The sequence below is a fragment of the Neocloeon triangulifer genome, unplaced genomic scaffold, assembly GCF_031216515.1.
Source record: "Neocloeon triangulifer isolate White Clay Creek 2 clone unplaced genomic scaffold, ASM3121651v1 ptg000008l, whole genome shotgun sequence".
NCBI classification, from domain to species: Eukaryota; Metazoa; Arthropoda; class Insecta; order Ephemeroptera; family Baetidae; genus Neocloeon; species Neocloeon triangulifer.
This window is the reverse complement of record NW_026775550.1, coordinates 3694859-3709293: the sequence shown is the minus strand read 5'-3', so window position 1 is coordinate 3709293 and position 14435 is coordinate 3694859. Positions and strand designations below refer to the sequence as shown.

Genomic DNA, 14435 nt, shown 5'->3' with positions numbered 1-14435 from the left:
CTTTCCGATTCCACGAATCAATTTTTATTTGAACAGTTCATTTTATTGTTAAATTGTTATTGTGCTTTAAAATATAAATTGAGAAATGCAATGTTATTGCAGTGGGACTAAAACGTGGTCGTGTTGCAATAATTTGATGATGGGAAATAGATACGCTGAGTATTTCGTCAAAGTCAATTTGAAACATTGATTGCACGGAACATTGGGTGCGAATTCCCTGCGGAGCCAAAGCATATCAGTGATCAGCGAGGCGGCGGGCGCCGATTTCCAGGAATAGCCAATTAGAATATCAATGGCAACATCAAAAGGCTCACAGCGGATTGTCAGCGGATCAAAAGTGCTCTTGCTGGGTGATTTTCGTCTCTGGAGATGCGCCATGCCGCGCCAGAGGATTAATGAAGCTTTTCATACACAAAAGCTCGGTTCTCCGAAGCGCGGCGCATTAATTTTTCCAATTGGGAACCCACCCTTTTTGTCCGTAATCAATTTGGTCACTTGTCTAGCCGCTATATTTGTAGTTATTTATGAAAAGATGCGAGTCAGATGATAAACGCGTGTTGTGTACAAATGTTCACCTTTTTTCCTGGAAAGCCTTTTCTCTCTGCAGCTGCACCCCTCCCGACGAAAATCATTAATCTGCAGCGTGTCTGCCAGCGAGCCCGTTGAACACAAAGTAATTCATATTTATTTCATTAGGAAATCTATAAATAAAGCGAGAGACAGACAGACACGGACAGACATCACTCAATCAAAATACGCCGCACGCTGTGATTTTGTTCGTCGCGCGCGTTTTTGTGTCTGGCTCTGGATGTCGCGGCGGCCAAATTAATTTCACCGTGTAATTAACCAGCGACGCACTCGGGCGTGAATTTCCGATTTATATATCCACTGTCACCTGCAACATATACAAGCGCTGACCACCGCAAAATTGTCCGATTTCGACGCCCGCGCCTGTTTCGCGCTCCCGTCCTCTTCCGTGAAACTTCCCGTTTTGCGCGCGTAAAGTGCAACCGCACGTCCGGTTGTGGAAGTTTAAATAAAATTTGAAAATTAATGTACAAAACAATTGCGGTTGTGTTGAAACGACAAATATAAATCTGAGGAAAAACCTTGCAGTTCACAGACACTTTCGGGAATTAAACAGGAACTTTTAATTTCCTCTCTTTTTGTATTTCTTAAATTAAATTTTTACTTTAAATTAAGAAAATTGGTAGGAGAAATAACCATTTTTCAGGTCCACAACATTTGAAATACATTAAATGGAAAGCTTAAAATGTTCGTGAAATCAGAGCAGTTTGATTGGTTTTTCTGGAGTCAAATCCTGGTCCTGTTGGGTCAAAAAGGTCAAGCCTTTCATTTTCCTTGCCATGATTTTCACTGCATATTTTATGCTCCCTGTGAAATTTTGAGCTTAATTGATTGGGCTTTTTTTTAAAGTAATTTTTTTTCTTAAGAATATAATGAAATACGAGATAATATTATTTTTTTTAAACTTGACTTCAAACTTTCTTTCATTTTAGTCGAAGTCTTTTTAACTCTAAAAAATCCTAGATTTCCAATAAAAAATGTATAATAATAATTCTTGTATTGAATTTAAATAATTAGTGCTCAAAATACTAATAATATATCTTTTGAATCCTATTTATGGTAATTATTATATTATTTTATATCCTTCAAATTTATTGAAAAGTTTAAAAGTTAATAGAATTGCCATTGTTCTTGTGGACATTCTTTCTTTGAGCAAACTTTCTTCGAACTATCTCTTCCCTTTATTCTGCGGAATGCCGTGTCCTCTGAAAATTTATGTGAGGTCATGGCAGAGGACGTGCCCAGATTGGAACACGGCTTTGACTCTCATCGTCTCTCTCTTTTCTTTCCCAAGCAGGTTCATTCTGTAGATCCGTGGATCACGAAGTTTTATTGTTTTCCGAGACAAAGATCGCGCGCGTTTTTTTTATATATTTGCTCATACTGATTTTATCTTTTGTGTTTTTATTGCACGTATGAGGATGTGCTCCGGTTTTTTTTGCTTTCCCGCACTGCCTGCATGCTCTTGTATTCCAAGTACCATCCTCTCCCCTCGTAGTTCACAATGGAAGCGAATTTTTTTGCAAATTTTTTACCATAGTACTTGTTATCTTTCAGGAACAAAAAAGTTGAGAAAATAAATTTTTGATGTTTGTCAAAAAAAAATATTTTGAAACACAACTTCAATATTTTATATCCTCAAAGATACATTTGGTTTTCTGCTTCCTCTCCCTGTGTCAAAAATTTTGTTTCCGTTTTAAATTTAAATTCTGAATTAATTTGATTGGAGTCAATTTTGCATATATGCGGTTTAATCTAATTTCCCAAGAAGTTTTCCGTGAAAGCATTGTGAAAATTTCAACACATTTTATCAAGCGGATTCAGATTAACACATTTTTCATTGGGTGCGCATTTAAAAAATAAACAAGCAACATTTCTGCGAAAGAGAACGCAACTGTTTATTTTAAAAAGGAAAACACTGGGCGGCGACAAATCGTCAGAAATGCACCAGCATGAATGCAGCGCGTTTCTGAAAATTCCGCCTCAAAAAATGTGTCGAAAGCGACGACCATTATTTTTTATTGTGCGGCGCTGGATAAACAGCTTAATCCTGGAAATTGCATTTTAATTATTTAATCTCCAGCGTTTCGCCACACTTTTATTTTATGATTCCTGGAAATAAACTTTTTACTGGCAGGCACAATATACAGAAAATATGCGCATTTTCATTCTTTTGCGTTTCGATGATCGTTCAGGAATTTTTTCATAATATTTGGTGACAAAAATTGCTTTTGAATAAGTTTTTGAATAATTTCGAAAAATAATTGAATATAAAACATATACTATCTTACTTCAAGTTTGTGTTGAAGTACATAACATGTTAACACAAAATCTTTATATTTAATCAAGTTATTTGCGAAATAAATATTCAACTTTAAATGAAAGATATTTTACATTATATTGTAAAAGCAGAATGATAGATTTTGGTAGATAAGCAGAAATTGCTATAATTTATATAATTTAGCACATTTATGTGTTTCAGAAAAAAAGTTGTTAACATAAACTATTTATCTGAAACATTATCTTCTTCAGTGAAAGGCAACTCTTAAAAACGTATGTAAACATGAAGAAATTTTAAAGCTTTTTTATGTAAATAATTTTCTTGAATTTCTATTTTGCCACTCATTATGCTAAATACGCGTTCTTGTAAAATTAAACATATACAGATTTACAGATCATGTAATAATTTATTATATATTTGTTCACTTTTATGAAATGATCAAATGGATCAAATTAACTACCAGTTTATAACAAAATTAATTAATTATTAATTAATCAAAGTAATAATTTACAATAAATGAAGTTTAATTACCTGACAATAACTCTAAACCATATATTATATTAAAAACTTTCATTTTTTAATAATAAATAATTAACAAAATATGAAAATAAATTGATTAGAAATTTTATAATTAATATTTTATTAAATGCGATCTTAAATAAAATATAATATAATCAAGTTACAGATTCTAAAATAACTTAAATTAATATTAAATAATAAAATAAAATATTAATTCAAATAAAATTAAACTTAAAATTTACATGAAGTAATTGAAAAAATTTAAAACTATAATTAAATATTATAATAAATTACCGTTTGAAAGTTATAATGTTTTTATAAATCTTTTTATTATTTTTGGCAAACACAGGTGTGTCCCTGTGAAAACGAAAAACTGTCGGACAAGAAAAATTGGAAATCACACCGCACTGGGCGGCTCAATTAACAAAAAACTATGTCCTCGATTCGTGCTGAAGGGCAGACGGGCACCGGGCGAGTGAAAAGGCTTAAACGTATATGTAATAATGCCGGGTCGGTTTTCTATTAGAGCTTCGCGGAGAGAAGAGGATTCCTGAAAACACTCAGAGAGAACTCGTTTATTGCAGTTCCGAGAAGCGGCGGCCGATAATGCTGTTTGCTGAGCGGCCGGCCGAGCCAGCAGAGGGCTCTGGCGGCGGCGCCGCCGCGGCCACGGTTTTCACAATTCACTACTTTATTGCTACCTGCGAGTGAGTGCGGACGCGCGGTCGCTCCACAATCAGTGTGCATCGATTTTCATTGTCAGCAGGTAAACGCACGTGCTCGCGGTGTGTCGATCGCTTTTCTCAGAACGCAGTGCGACCCATGGAGCAGAATTTTCAAAAATCCTCCACGAGCTGATAACAAAGAGCGGCACCATTTCACCAAAACAGCAGTGAGTTTTTTTAAAATTTTCTCTTCTCCCGTCGTAAAATTAAAAATTGATATTGGTTTGAGAGATTAATCTGAAAATTGTACTCGTAAATAAAAATTTTACTTTTTTTCGGGTCAGGCTGAGACAAAGTCTTGCACTAATTTTGATATACAATTAAATGCATCATATAATTTCATTTAACTCTTTTATGTCAATCTCGTTTCTTCTAAATTTAATCAATGAGTTTTTCTGATAACCAGAGAAGGAAAACTTACTTATTTTTATCAAAATCGTGCTTCTCACCATTTTAAATATAAATTTCAAAGCTGGAAATTGCTTGAGGCGCGGACGTGCGCGCCGTTGCCAAGGAAAACTGAAATTTCACCGCTGAGCTGGCTTTTCAATTACCTGGAAAAAGAGTTTCACAATTCATGCCTCATAAACTTCGCCGACCGATTCCAGTGAATTTCCGCTATTAAGCGGAGAGAAAGAAACACAATATTAATATTTTTTCGGAAAAACGCATGCAACGCGTTTGTGTGAGTTGGAAATTAATGTTGCGCGCTTCCGTGAAACATAAGTCAGAAAAAGTTGACAGCCACACATTAAAAAATACACGCCGAATCTACTCTGCAAAATGTAGAGCGCGCCTATATAATAATTGTCAACATTATACACGAAAAATTCTCCGAAGGGACGAACACGGTGCATGTCAAAGAGCAGTAAATCAGCGGGTGTCACCATTTTTATTTTTTTTTTTCTGGAAAAAAAATACATAATAACTGCGGAGAAATTCTCAAAACTTTTCAACCCAATCGAATTCTGGAACGAAAACTGTACGTCAGTTGAAGTTTCTCCGAATCGATTTCATTTCATTTCAAAAAATTTATCAGAAAATTAGAAATTCTAACAGGTGTGTTTCCAAGGAAATGGCATCATAGAGCGATTTTGAGCGCCGGGTCGTAAAAGTTGATTTCTATACCATGGCAGAGAGAAATTACTAAATAATCAGAAAAGAGTGAATTGAGCGGTCTGCTTCCTACGAATTAGAAAAGCGGCCCGCTTCGCTGGAAAAACGAAATGTACATAATTAACCGATTCGGGGAACAATAAAAGCTGCTTATGACGATCGGCGCGAGAGATAACGACGACGACTTGCATAATAATAATGTGCGCGCGCGACTACTCATTTTCTTTTCCGATCGATAGCTGCACACATGGCTGGAAAGGAGCGAGTTCATGTAGGATGTATAAAAACTAATAAGAAGAAAGAAGCGATTGTTTGAAAAAAGATAAGGTCGCTTTCACTGAATTTATAAGCTGATGGCGCTTTCAAAATTGCGTGCAGTTTTCCAACTTATGTTTTGCATAAACATTACAGGAAAACGTCTATTGATGTTTGAAATTTGCTTAAAAACAATTAACAATTTTCATTAAAATACTTTAATTTAACAGGTTCAATTTCTCTCACAAAGAATCTAACGAGAATTAAAAACAAAATTTGGGGAGGTAACAAAAGCTTAAATAATTGTATTTATTTCCTAGATTTCCTCCATTGGATAGTTCAACTGCCAAGATAAAAGACGGAATAATTTATTAACAATGGAGAAAAAAAAATTTATTTCATTTTAAGGGTGAACTCTATTGAAAAAAAAATAAATCAATTTTAATTGTATAGCTCTAATTAAAAGACTAAACTGATTAAATACCAATAAAGTCATTATTTCAGTTGATTAATTAAAAATTACAATTGACCATGATTTTTTTCTCTGTTTAATTGCGCATTTTATAATCCGAAAGATACGAGTGAAATTTTCACAATTCTAAACCACTGCAAATTTTGTGTCACACATGTCAATTAAATTAATTGGTGCCATTATAAACAATTTTAGGAATTATTTGATTACTCGCATGACAGATAACAAGGCAAATAAAAAAGCTGATAAGCCTCTTACACATTTTTTCTCTTCCTGCACCAGCTGTTTTTCTCCTAAATGGGCTAATCAGTTTAGCACCGTTCTTTATTTTTTTTTCACGGAGGAGCGATTGCTCAATCTCTCGTATATTTTGTCCGTTAGCCGTTTATATGCACTTTGGTGTTCTTCTGAGAAGCCTTAATAGAAACAATTTAATTCCGCTGCTCTGCTCCCGCTGATATCGCGGCGGCAGCACCCCAAGGCTGTGCGCTTGCTCGACACACATTTTTCGTTTGTGAAGCAGCTTTTATAGAGTGCGGGAAAATTGCAAGGGACAAGCAACACCTGGTGCCCTTCGCGCGTTAATTATTATTATAAAGCGCGTCTTGTTCGGCGAATTCGCTCTCTCTGCATCCGGCAAACAGCTGCGACACGGTTTACACCTCGCACCATATTCAGTGCGGCTTCCGAAGAATCGATGATTAAGCGTCAATTCAAAATATATTTGACCTCAACCTCTATTATATGAAATTATACCCAAACTTTAATTTATGCAATACTGATTTTTTTTATTGCTTTGACTTTTATAATGTGAAATAAAATTTCGAACTAGTTAGAAATTTGTAATATTCACATAGCCAACAGGAATGAAATAACCCTGTAATATCAACACTAAGATCTACTATAAAAATGGTGCAATAAATAATAATCATGAAGTTAGAAGTTATAACAAGTGGTTAATTATGAATAAGAAAAAATTAAATCATTATTGATTAAAAGAGGCAACGAAACAGTCGAATTAATTTTTAGATTACAAATAGAAAATTGGGAATTCATGAACATTAAATAATAATTATTATAGAATAAATTAAAATCTAATCAATGATATATGAGACTAAAATTATAAGAATAACTATTATTTTAATAATAAATAACACGTTTTAAATTAAATGATTTTGTTAAAATGAAGTTAACATATAAAAAAAATTAAATTTGTTTGAAAATGTGTTATAATTAATATTTGTTAAATTTAGTTACAAATTGTGTTCATTAATGTACCACCAGGCATTCTCTGCCCAAATACATCATCCATACATTCAATATTATAAATTACATTGATTACAAGAGAGAGAAATTACATCAAAAAATACAAAGACAGAACATACAAAATAAATAGTCCTGAAATTGATATTGTTTATTATTAATATTGCTTTTTGTTTGTTTGTTTTGTTTTCTTTTTTGCCATCATTACAGACCTGTTCATGTCGTCAGCACTTTGTCGCTATTTATTTTAAACTATTGTTTGTTATCTTAGACATAGCCTAGCTTGTACTGTTTTTCTTTTACGACTCAGGAAAGGTGGCCTCCTTATTGAACTTATTCATTTTCATTTATAATTGTTAATTTCTCACAGTAATTATATAAATTAATAAATTTATATCAACTTTTAATTTTAAATTGTTTATTTGGTACATCAAACAAAAAAAAGCAACATTAATCTCTATTGATATTTTATATGGTCTTGTCCCACTTCCCACACGAGTCGATTCCATTTGCAAATTAATTTCGCATGAGTTGCAAAAGTCCTTTTCCGAGAAGTGACCTTCGAAACGAGTACACGCATGTTGAGACATCATACGGACGGCCCCGCACTTGCACATCGTGCCTTATCTCCAGTTTGAATGAAATGTGCGCGCGTTGACCTCCGAAAATTTCACTCGCGCGCCAGATAAGAATGGAATATAAAAGGAATAAGGCCGACTGAAAGTGAGTTTGCTTTTTTAGCCCAACGACCCACTGACTAATGTTTGACAAATAGTTTTTTTAGCCGGGCGTGCTCCTTTTTGCATTGTGTTTTGTGCCGGGCTAGAGAAAAAGTTCCGAATGGCGTTTGTGTGTGTATTTTGGGCATACAAAGAAGGCGCATAAGTGGTTCCACCAGCTTGCTCGCCTTGCCGAGCGAGCGGCTCTCTCAGTTCCCGGAATTGAAATTACATCGCGCAGTTCACGGAATTGACTCACTTGGTAAACATTATTATATTTACCTGCATGTGTGCGTCGTGGTCTATTCTTCAGCATGAGCAAAAACCCGCGCTGTGTTTCCAAACAAAAAGACCTTTGGGGGAGGTTTGGACGCATTGTGCGTTTCCAGGAGAGCGAAAAGGGAAAACGGGGCGAACGCGTGGGGTGTGAAAAACACATTTTCTTTCTCCGCAGATGAGAGGAGGATAAATTTTTATTTGTCTCTCTTTCCGAGAACTGTCAGGCCTGTGGACGACCGCTGGATTTTTAGAGTGAAAAAAAATAATAATGTGACCCAGAGAGGCTCACTCTGGAGTGTGGGTTTATTTTTATAAATTTATTTTTGCGCCAGTCCTGCATGTGACTGCGAAGCGCCGGTTTCGATTTTATGGTGGTTGTTAAAGGTCAGTGAGCACCACTTTGTGCGTGATTTCAATTTCACTTTGTGAGCGCAGGAAATAACCGAGCAACAGCAACTACTGCTCATTATATTACTCTGGCGTGCAGATTTGCATTTTATTATGATTATGACGACACACCACACTCTGGCAGATTAGCTCCATTGAAAGCGTATTTATTTATTCCGGAGTTTAAAAAGAAAATGCTAGTAGTCCCATTTTTAGTTGAAACTGATCAAAATAATAAGCACTTTATAATTAATTACATAATTTTATTAAATTAAAGACCCCCACCGGTCATTCGTATTGCTCTTTATTCTGAAAGATTGCTAAATTTCGAGTATATCTTGTGAAAACACTATTTGAAAATTCCAAACCATTGCGTCTCAATCAAAAGAAAACCTAAATACGAGTGATTCGCGCGAAAAACGTGAGAATTGATTAGCCAATCAGATCCATAGATTTTGTACAAAAACTGCAGGATTTGGTCACATTGGCGCTGCGATCGCTGATTTTGCCAAGTTTTCTACAGCGCCGTGGGGCATTTGTGGCAAATTCAGCGATCGCAGCGCCAATGTGACCAAATTCTGTAGTTTTTTTTAACAAACTGATGGATCTGATTGGCTTCTCAATTCTCACACGTTTTTCGCGCGAATCACTCGTATTTAGGTTTTCTTTTGATTGAGACGCAACTGTTTGGAATTTTCAAACAGTGTTTTCACAAGATATACTCAAAATTAAGCAATCTTTCATAATAAAGAGCAATATGAATGACCGGAGGGGGTCTTTAAATAAAAAAAATCAGCAAAATCAAACTTCAAAATGTTTTGGGATTTATTTGGATTTCGTGCATATATATGTAAATTATAAAAAAATGTTAAATCCTATTATTTTAATTTGAATTAAGAAATTTTTGCACAAAAACTAGAGTCTGTTACAGAAAACTTTTTTAAGAAATCCATGCAAATCAATGTTTCTGATAAATTTTGTCATCAATATGGATGAGTTCATGTATGGGGCATAGTTGCCCTCAGTTTTGAACCCAATAAACAAATTTCTGAAACTAAATGGTTAGAATTCAATTTTGAGTGTAAAAAAGTCCCTATATTATACTGATCTGATTGTCAGCCAAGTTGCACACAATGAAAAAGCACTTGTTTATACTCAGAATCGATTTTTTTTTTTTTTTTAATTAGATTTTCAACCCGCTTTATTTTTAACCGTTCCAACTAAAGAACGATATATTTATATCTCTGTTAGATTCCAGGAATAAAAACTCGTTTCGTGTGTTGCCGGTTCGAGGCCTTTCCGGCTTTGCTTTGTGCTTTTCGCGTCACACGCAGAAAGCGCAAATTCGCGACAACGCGCGCGCGGCTCAATTAGGCTTCCATACATGAGCGCGACTCGAGTGACACGGGAGGCCGACTAACAGCGGCCGACTGAGAGAAGGGTTTGCGAAAATACTAGGTAAGCGCGTTGACGTCAACCTTCCTGGAATCCCGGCGGCGGCGGCAGCGGCGCTCATTCAACTCCGTGTTTGCGTCCCTCGGCTCGAAAGTTGCTTTTGCTGAAAGGCTAATGCGTGTCCCCACGCACGAGAACGTGCTGGGTTTTTTTGCACATCGCTACAAACAATATTAATTGCTATTAATATTTAGTCAACAATTCGGTTAAAAAAAGCTATAAATTGTATAATAATATAATTAGCCTGAAATCACGGAAAATTTTGGTTGATTTTATTTTTTCAATTTTTTTATCCCATTTTATATCCTTCAGTTTTATTAAATAATTAATTTGCAATAACAATTAATTTTTTTGTTTAAAAATATAAAAATTTTGAATGATGGTATAACGTTTATTTTTCAGAAATTTGATAGGTTTAAAAAATTTATAATCAGCATTGACAATGACAATTACAAAAAATAAGAATATGCTTATCTTATCACAAATGAGAAATATTGGTTTAGTCCCAATTATGTATTGCAAAAAATTATCTCATCAGCAGAGTTCATGATCTTTGAGAAATGAGAAAGAAACTGCGCAGACATTTTAATAGATCAGCCAATATGAAATGATTTATAGTTCAAAAGAAATTAAAAATAGATTCAGAAACTGAGCGAGAAAACCACTGCTCGGAAAATGAATTTAAATATCAAACTTTAATTGGTAAATCTTAATGGTAATTTAAAAAAAAAAAAACACAGATTTTAGCTTATATAGGCTCTCTGTTTTCTAAAATTTTTTAATTTTTGCATTGAAAACATTTAATAATAATCAAGACTCAACTTGACAAGGATTTGGATTATTATAAGTTAATTTCTAATTTTTTCCAACTTGTTCTAAAAATATTTATCAAAATGAAGAAAAGTGTTCCACTTAACGAAATCCGACTGCTGGACGTTAATAGTTCTCAAGGCAGACGTCACTGCTCGAGTTGCGTGAACAGTCGCCATAAATATTTCGGTCCGTCGAGAGAGCTTTTTAGGTTTTCCGTGGATCGGCTCTTGGACTTCTTGATACACATTATTTTTAGTTGGAAATGCATGCACGTGAGCAGCTTTTCGTGAATTTCACGTAGGCACGTCACGGCTTCGTTGAGATAGAGCCGGGATTAATTTAGCCGCTCTTAACATGCAAATGCCATAAGCCACGCAAACCGACCATAATTTTATTGTTATGACAGCATCTGGTGCTTTTAATACGAACAATGCGCCCTGTGTGTGTCGCGGATAGAATATTGTTTTGCGAAATATGCGCGAACACAAAAGCTTTCCATTGCGATTATCATATTTCGCCAGAATCGCTGCTGCTCCTGGGAATTGCTGCGATTTAATAATTTGGTATGTCAAGGCGTAGATTTCATTTCACTCTCATTGAAAATAATTTTAAAAAAATCCAACATCTTTCTAATTATAATTGATTTAAATATTTTATAAACTCTATCCTAATTATGGGCATGTTTAAATGTTGGTGATTGCACCTTTTTTTATTCTGTATTTTATAAATAAATAAATAAAAACAATAATTTATTATTTTTTTTATTATTTATTAGAAAAAATTTTAATTGGTTTTTAAAACAATTTGATTTTGCATTGCAGTTTTCTACTAAATTATATTTGCAAAAACTTAAAGCCGAAAAAAAAAATTCTATTTTTTTAATTTTTATCTTCAACTTAAATTTTCAATGTCATGAATAAAATCCATTTATCATGAAGATGTCTGCAAATTTAATGATTTAATCCAAACAGCTCTTGCTTGAAAGCTCTCATGCCTATACAACCAAGCTTTTCTGCTCAAGTCTCGCTCTCTCCAGCTCAAGAGATCAATCTGCACCTGTAAGGAGAAATTTTCCACCCTAGGATTTCGAGGAAAAGCAATTTCGCCAGCGAGCCGATTTTCTCGGAACTAATTCGCGCGTCAATAAACTGCAAATTTAGCTGCCTGGCGTATAGGTAAATAATATACATCAACAATTCAAAAGCGAATATTCTGCCTCGGCCCTAAAGCCATCGCTGCTCTAAGGTTATTCACGAATCGATTTTGAATTTCTTGAAAACGGATGCATAGATCAATAAAACGTCTGCAAATACCAAAGTACACCGCAAAAGGTTTCATAGAACCAAAGCCGAAGGGGAGATGCTTTGATGTAACCACTACAAAGCATAGAACATCAAATAGAGAATGAAAGCCAAAAGGCTTGCTATAGGAACTATGTATACGGTGTTTGTGATGAAATCTTTGCTCACTGAAAATAATAATTCTGCAGTGCAGCTTTTCCTCTAAGACTGATGAGATAAAAAGATAAAAAAATTACTTTTAAAAAGAGTTGCAATTTGGAAGCGGAAAAATTCTAGAAAGTCTTGCGCATAGTTGTGATAATTTGAGATTTCGCACAATTGTCCCTGATTTGGCAATGAGAGATAAAAAAAATTGTTCCAAATAAACAGAGACATATAAATGTTGTATGTAAACAGATATATAGATTTATATAAAAAAAATGCTTACAAGAGCAGAAGATAAGATTAATGGGGACAGAAAAAATCAACAGTCATCACCCAATTTCCTGGTATGCATTGCTGAGGCGATAAAATAATCTGCCAATTATTATAAATACCGTTTAAAACGTTTTTCAGATGAATTCTCCCTTATCAGTCAAAGCCTATCTTAAGGTTTTTCCTTGTGATTAACCAATATATTGCAAAAATTTAGCTTTTGTTTTCATCTACATCAAAATTTAAATGGAATTTTTGGATCAAACTCTTTCCTCTGAATTGAAAATTTCGAAAATTTTAGAATATGAAACTAATTTTTTTTTTTTTTTTATTATTATTTATTCTCCATTCAGATACAATGAAATATACAATACACAACATCTTACATCAAGTCAAATAAAATTTCCTCTCCTTTTTTCATACTTTTTCCTTGTTGAGATTCTTTTAATTTAATTTGTAAGTTTGAAAATTACTTCTATTGTCTCACTGAAATTTGAAACTTTTTTATAATCTATTCTTGTGATTTCCTTATTAATATTTTATTTTCATTAAAAATTGTTAAAATTTTGGAGGAAAGAGAGCATTAAGGTTATTTTTTTGTCGTGCGTTTGTGCGCGACAAACTCTCCTCCGGTTCCTGGAAAGCCAACCGAGTTTGTGATATTACGGTCGAGATTATACAGGGAAAATAGCGAAAGCTGCTCTGTTCTGTGTGCGTTTTTCTGCGTGTTCACGTCGTGCATGTAACGACATTATGCGCGCTGATAACAATTATGCTGCTTTATCCGACCGACTTAATTGATGCCATTTTCACCAGCATCTGCTGCGTGCAGCGCACAAACCTCTGTCGATTTTTTTTAATGGCTGCACGTGGAGAGCATAAAAATTAAAAAATCATTTCCCTTAAAAAAGCAGGAAAGTTTTTCGCTCACAGATTGAGACTTTTTGGGGGAAATAATTATTTTCGTCCTTAAAAAAAATCGTATCGCTTTTGGCCAAAATTACTGTCGGCGTTTATAGAATTGCTCAATTTGCACTTTTGGCACAAATGAAGAAATGAAATTTTATATTTTATTCGTCTCCATAATATTTCTCTGAAGCGACCAATTGCCTCCTTTTAAGGCTTTTAGTCATTATACATCCATCCTTGAAAAATTTGAAATCATCAAAATTATCCATTTTTCCACGGTTATACAAAAGAGAACCTCCCGCCGGCTTATTTATACATTAATATCAAAGAGCAATATAAAAAAAGTAATTGCTCTCGGCGGTTGAATTATAAAATCGAGCCAATCTCGGCGCCAATAACAAACCATAAAAGCCGCGGGAATGAATGGGGAGGCGAAACGAAAGGACTACTTCTCCTTCGGGATGGAATATTGTTTCTCGCGACGGCGTGTCGGCCCATTTTGAGAGAGCAGACGGGCGATTTGATGCGGTGCCTGCATAAGCCGTCTGGCGAGACAAAAAACTCACAGGGCGGCCGGTGCGATTGCCACAAAAAAAAAGCAGAACACAACGCTCGCTGCTCTCCTGAGGAAAAGAGTTGAAAGAGATGAAATTGTTAGCGGGTGCGCCTGCGCTGCTGAGAGCAAGGTCGCCTCTTGACAACCTCCCAGTCAGTCTTGTAACAGTGTCGAGCGTGAGCACCGAGACTCGCCTCGCGGTTCTCCGGACAACTTTTCCGCCGGCTCCTGTTTTCCGAAAAGCGGCGCCGACCATGTGTTCCAGATCGTGAAGATTTTGGCCAGCGACGCCGCACGTTGTTCAGGTGCGCAATATTAAATTGTTGAATTAAATTCGTGCGGGGCCAGCAGCTCTCCTGTGTGGCCGCATTCATACGCCAGCG

General features: G+C 35.1%; 1 protein-coding gene across 1 annotated transcript in view; it reads left to right on the top strand.

The window, feature by feature from the left end:
• Nucleotides 1-14435, top strand: part of LOC132194683 (leucine-rich repeat-containing protein 45-like) — a 43700-nt gene that overhangs the window by 18662 nt on the left and 10603 nt on the right. The window lies entirely within an intron of this gene.